General features: G+C 38.9%; 1 protein-coding gene, 1 long non-coding RNA gene and 4 other non-coding genes across 6 annotated transcripts in view; 3 read left to right on the top strand and 3 right to left on the bottom strand.

The window, feature by feature from the left end:
- Positions 1 to 6000, top strand: part of LOC138371415 (uncharacterized) — a 45930-nt gene that overhangs the window by 8363 nt on the left and 31567 nt on the right. The window lies entirely within an intron of this gene.
- The window catches only part of LOC123768471 (uncharacterized), a 28316-nt gene that overhangs the window by 13361 nt on the left and 8955 nt on the right, over positions 1 to 6000 (bottom strand). The gene's annotated exons all lie outside the window — the stretch shown is intronic.
- TRNAH-GUG (transfer RNA histidin (anticodon GUG)) lies at positions 1266 to 1337 on the bottom strand. Its single transcript has one exon. It is a non-coding gene; the product is annotated as a tRNA-His (tRNA).
- Positions 1846 to 1917, top strand: TRNAH-GUG (transfer RNA histidin (anticodon GUG)). Its single transcript has one exon. It is a non-coding gene; the product is annotated as a tRNA-His (tRNA).
- Positions 2163 to 2234, top strand: TRNAG-UCC (transfer RNA glycine (anticodon UCC)). The gene has a single exon. It is a non-coding gene; the product is annotated as a tRNA-Gly (tRNA).
- TRNAL-AAG (transfer RNA leucine (anticodon AAG)) lies at positions 3353 to 3434 on the bottom strand. The gene has a single exon. It is a non-coding gene; the product is annotated as a tRNA-Leu (tRNA).

Below are 6000 nucleotides of genomic sequence, written 5' to 3'. Positions count from 1 at the left end.
CATATTGGAGGAGTGACAGGAAGGCTTTTAACAAGGATGAACAATTTTCTTGACAGTAAAATGAGTGTAATAATCAGAGGCAATGTATCACTCTGGATAGTGGAGTACCACAGGGTTCAGTTCTTGCACCGGTAATGTTCACTGTCTACATAAACGATCTACCAGAAGGAATAAAGAATTATATGAAGATGTTTATTGATGATGCTAAGATAGTAGGGAAGAAAACCAGAACTTAGACGACTGACATGCCTTTCAAGAAGCCCTGGACAAATTATCGGCATGTGTATGGAGCAACATTTGGCTAATGGAATTTAATGTGAATAAATGCGACATCATGGAATGTGGAATAGGAGAAAATAGGTCACAACCTGCAAATTATGTGAAGAAGCTTTAAAAAAAATTCTGATAAAGAGAGCTAGGTGTGGCTCGACTTGATAGAAAACTGTCACCTGAGGAGCACATACAGAACGTGTGAGGAGCCTATGCTTCGCGCTCCAATTTCAGAATTGCTTTTAAATACGTGGTTTGTGAAATACTAGAGAGATTGTTCACGAACTTTGTAAGACCCAAGTTGACATATGCAGCGGTTGTATGGTGTCCTTATGTTAAGAAGCATATAAACAAACGGGAAATGGTGCAAAGACAAACTAAATGGCTTCCGGAACTGAAAGACAAGAGCTACAAGGAGAGGTTAAGGCATTAAATATGTCAAAGCTAGAAGAAAGATAAAAAAGTAGCCATGTAATCACTACGTGCAAAACAGATTTAAGTTAACTAAACAAAGCTGCCAAAAAACAAAATTGAAAATTTATTTTCGCTGCGCGATGTTACACGGTTGGAACAAGTTAAGTGAGGAGATGGTGGAGGCCAAAACCGTCAGTAGTTTTAAAGAGTTTTATGACAAAGAGGTCTGGGAAGACGGAACACCACGAGCCTAACTCTCATCCTGTAACTACACTTAGGCAATTACACACACACATACATTTTTAAAGGATAGCATACATACACAATAAATGTAGTTGGTGACCCTCAGATTAGATCAGATACCTTAGTCCACATTGGTGCGCCCCTGAGACTTGCTCAGTTGAATAATCAAAATATTCTAGTTTTATTTCTTTGTATACTGGACAATACTATATGGTATATACTATAATACTATGTGGTATACTGTTGGGTCAAATGGGCTCCATTTATACCTCCAACATTTGTTTAAGATAAATAAACAAGATACATAACATAACATACATCTGTCATATGTTCGAGCCTGCCGTGACCAGGATTCGAACCTGGGTTATTGCGGCCACAACGCAATGTACTAACCACTATACGATCACGGCCACTGACTCAATTGCGTTATGATGGTACGACCTCTGATGCAATTGTAGGGATACGTAGTCTCGAAGAAGAGAATAAAGGGCATTCCGAGTAGACCTGGCGAATTCTCCCTGAACACTTCTATATATTGCTCTCCTATCCCCCTCCCTACATTTTTTTTAGCCATCAGTGTTGTATTTAAAATTATTAAATGTTTGTTAAACTATATGCCGGGTCATATTCCGGGGAATATTAGGATTAAGGACTTCCCAAAACGCTATGCGTGCTATTAGTTGTACAAGAATGTTATTATTTCATTGACTCAATTAACTCCCCGAAACGCTATGCATTAGGCTAGGCTAAGAATGTGAGAACACCGGTGCTACATGTTCTTACAACCCAGTGTAACTTCTTGTATATAAATCAATATTCTCAGCGTAATATTATTCTGAAAATATTATATATTTTTGATATTTGGATAAATAAATCTAATAACTACATTTTAACCCGAGTTCGGTACTTGAGTCAGTGGCCGTGATCGTATAGTGGTTAGTACATTGCGTTGTGGCCGCAATAACCCAGGTTCGAATCCTGGTCACGGCAGGCTTGGACGTGTGACTTTTGTAGTTTAAACATTTGCGTAATAAAACGCTGATAAACCTTCCTGGAACATTATGAAGTCAGTGCTTGATAATTCAAGACTAAGCGAATCGACGTACGTCCCTAATTTTTCAGATGTGGGTTGGGTGTCGACCCTTCAGTCATGTTACTGTCAATCATCGTTCAGTTAGGCGCAGTGCTTTAAGGTATTATAGCTAAGTACAACACTGTAAACCAGTTACTCTCATGCGATGGTGGTATAGTGGTGAGCATAGCTGCCTTCCAAGCAGTTGACCCGGGTTCGATTCCCGGCCATCGCAATTAGATTTTAGTTTACTTACCCAAAATAGTTGTCATAATGTTTTGTATTCACCTTTGTTTTCACCTTTGCCACCTCAGTTTTGTATTTGTTGTGTTTGCGGGGGTTGAGCTTTGCTGTTTCGGCCCCTTTTCGACTGTCAATCAACTGTTTACTAATTACTTTTTTTTCTCCACACCACACATTTCCACACATTGTGAATTTACCTGAGGGTCACCATCTTACTAGTTTCCTGAACGAGAACAGGAAGCTGCTTGACAAACCTTTCCCCATTTCTCCTGATAATTTTAGCCAGCTGGATTTTGAATTACAGTTAAATGTTTTGGCAACTATGGTTTCACCGGGTAGGCGGTTCCATGGGTTTAGAACACAATGGGTGACAAAGCATCTGTTTTCAACCCTATATTGTGACTTGTTGAGCTTGAAACCGTGCTCCTTGTACAGAGTTATACCTTTTAAAGACGCGATTTGGATTAATATCCTCCAAATTGTTCAGCATTTTAAATATTTCGATAAGATCTTTTTTATTATTATTATTAACAAGCTTAGGTATACACAGCAATGTATTGCTACCCTATTCTATATTGGGTAGCAATATAAAATCACAAGGTAATTATAGAATCACAAGATAATTATAGAATCACAAGGTAATTATAGAATCACAAGGTAATTATAGAATCACAAGGTAGCAATATAAATTACACAGTGTAGATAAAAAAAAACTGGCTGTAAGTTCATCCAGTATTCCCATCTCACAGGATGGTTAGTCATACATGGAATCAGGGGAAGAAAACACCAGCCGATAAGAACAGTCTTGTCATGTTTGGTTTACTGATGTTAGTCCTGTGGCCCTCAACCATTTCTGGTATGAGAGTTGACTTAATTCTGGGATGAATTTTGTCGCTCGGTGTTTGAGCATTCTCCGAAGAAGATATATCCTTATGAAAATGGGGTCTCCATGTTTGGATATAGTAGTCCAAATGGAGGCTCACAAGAGTTATATATTGCAAAGCAATTTGGATGCTTTCGTAGCCTCATGAACGGGTTCGTTAGAACCCATTTGTCTTTTTGAAGTAATGTGAATTGGACAATTGGACAACAATTCACTAATAAAATACCTGGCAGCGGTGGGATTCGAACCCACGCCTCCGAAGAGACTGGTGCCTTAAACCAGCGCCTTAGACCGCTCGGCCACGCTACCTACACGCAGTGCTTCTAGCAAACAAACATCCAATCTGTTTTCTGTTGTTGTTGTTGTTACGGATTCAGTTACTCTGAACAAGTTGCAAGTAGCACGGGCTATGGTGAGCCCGTAACTTACCTGGCACAGGAACGGGGGCAATGTCTGTTTTCTAAATTATGAACTTTTTAAATAAATTTGTTTCTGGCTAGCACACTTATTCAGCCAAAAAAAAAAACTAAGGTTTAAGAGACCCGAGGAAAATTAACAATAGTATATAAAATCAATGAGACGTTAACTATCATAAAGTAATAAGTCGAGAATTTCGGGTTCGGATCCAGAGCAGGACAGATAATTGGGCGCATTTCCTTTCACCTACTGCACCTGTCCACGTAGCAGTAAATAGGTACCTAGGAGTTGTGGATATCTCGGTACCAATCCTAAGCGGTTTACGGGCTCACCATAGCCTGTGCTACATGGACACTTCGTCCTGAGTAGCTAAATCTTCAACAACAACATGATGTGGTGTTGCATCCTGGGGGAAAGGGGGGGGGGAGGAAGGACCTCGATATCAGCCTATGTATAAACTGGCTTCCTGCATCCCCTTACACAATGACTTAAGTGTAAAAGTTGATATAAAAAACACACGTAAGGAGTCCGTGGCCATAGTATAATTAATTAGTCATGAAATCAGAGCCTGTCATCCTTGACTGCTGTCAAGACATTTATCTGACGTGCATGTGTCTGAAACAGGGCATAGATATAATAAAATAATCCATGATGGAGTCTGGAGTCCGTCTCATATGGATCCCATCCCACATTGGCCTTCGAATTTATACTATTATACAGGAAGAGCCACGTATGTATATCATTGATAAAGATTCAGCCACCCAAGAGGTGGCACGGGCATGAATAGCCCGTAATATGAATATGGGAGTCATCACGTAAGGTCACACGGGAGACATCTCCCATCAAGCAGGGTGCAGCCGCACCTCCACAGATCTCCAGTATTATCTATTGATACTGGTAATGGCTCAAAAGGGCCACCACTTAAAGGCTATTCGTGCCCGTGCCACCTTTTGGGTGGCTTAATCTTCATCAATCAATCAATCAGTAAGGTCACCAGACAACCCCGCTCCTGTGCCAGGCAAGTCCACTACGGGCTCACCATAGCCTGTGCTACTTGGAACTTTTTGTTCCAAGTAGCGAATCTTAAACAACAACATGCTAGGCTTGGGCTTGGCTACAAATACCTCTGGGAGTAAGTGAAGTCGATTCAATCAGGCACACTAAACGCGTAAATTTTAGATTGATTTAATTTGATTTGAAGTATATTTTAATAATTATGAAGAATGTCTTAGTTAAAGAGAACGTCGTGACTATTTTTTTTAATTGGGTTACATATTATCTTTTGTTTTATATTACATGTCAGACAGTTTAAGACTAAACATCTGTGATACTATTGCATATCTTGTCTTTGGAAATTGCCTGTCTTGGAAAAAAAAAAAAAGGTTTGAAGAATAGTTTTAATTGTAGCCCCTACAATTAAAATTCCTGTTCCCACCGAAAAAAAAGAGACCATTATATATATTTATTTATATCTATATACAAGAAGGTACATTTGGTTTGTGAGGGTACATAACATTGGTGTTTTTACATGCTTGCAAAGCCACTAACATGCAGCGTTTCGGCCGAGTTCTTAATCAAACAGATCATTATTAATATAAGCATTGTATGTACTAACTCTATCTATAAATTCATCAATATCTGTATCACCCCTTGTATGTATGTACTTTACCTAAATAAACATTTGAATTTTTTTGAATTGGAGGGGGTAGAAATAGCCTAATCTACTCTATCCCTTTGAGATGTATTTCTTTCTTGTCTCAATAAACATACTTCAACTTGAACTATTAATATAATAATGCCCTGCCCGAAACGCTATGCGTGTTAGTGGCTTTACAAGAATGCAAAAACATCAATGCTATGTACTCTCATAAACCCAATGTACCTTCTTGTATATAAATAAATAAATATTGTACCAAATTTGAAGAATATTAATAGATACATTGTAGCAAAATTTGCTATTAACATAATAACTTCGATATAAGTTGATAAAGTGAAGTTGAAGGTGAAGTTGCATGTCTTAGGCACTAATATTGGGGGAGTGGGTAGCGCAAGATACAGTGCGAGTTTGAAGCACAAAGTAGGAAACTATGAGGATGAAATTTAGTACTTTTTGGTTTTACTTTTGAATAAGGCACAGGTTGGACAGTGTTTTAATTCGTTAGGTAGTGAGTTCCATAGACCATATGAGCTGGAGAATATTAAGTCCGTGTTATCAATATGGCGCGTGAAGCAACTGAGCTAACAGGCCAGCTGTCGCTGAAGATGATAGACTTAGTGACTATGCACTTAACGCCCTGGGAAAGCACTACGCAAACTAAACTCTTGCAAAAAATACTTAATTTACGATAGAATGGCGGCTTGGCGCCATATTTTCATAATTAGTTCCGACCGAAAGGGATTGCTGACTGGAACAGTACGCCAAGAAAATGCATTTAACTGTCGCTTTGGGAAAATTTTC

Source organism: Procambarus clarkii, chromosome 35 (genome assembly GCF_040958095.1).
Source record: "Procambarus clarkii isolate CNS0578487 chromosome 35, FALCON_Pclarkii_2.0, whole genome shotgun sequence".
In the NCBI taxonomy this organism is placed as follows: domain Eukaryota; kingdom Metazoa; phylum Arthropoda; class Malacostraca; order Decapoda; family Cambaridae; genus Procambarus; species Procambarus clarkii.
This window is presented reverse-complemented; position numbering and strand designations above follow the sequence as displayed.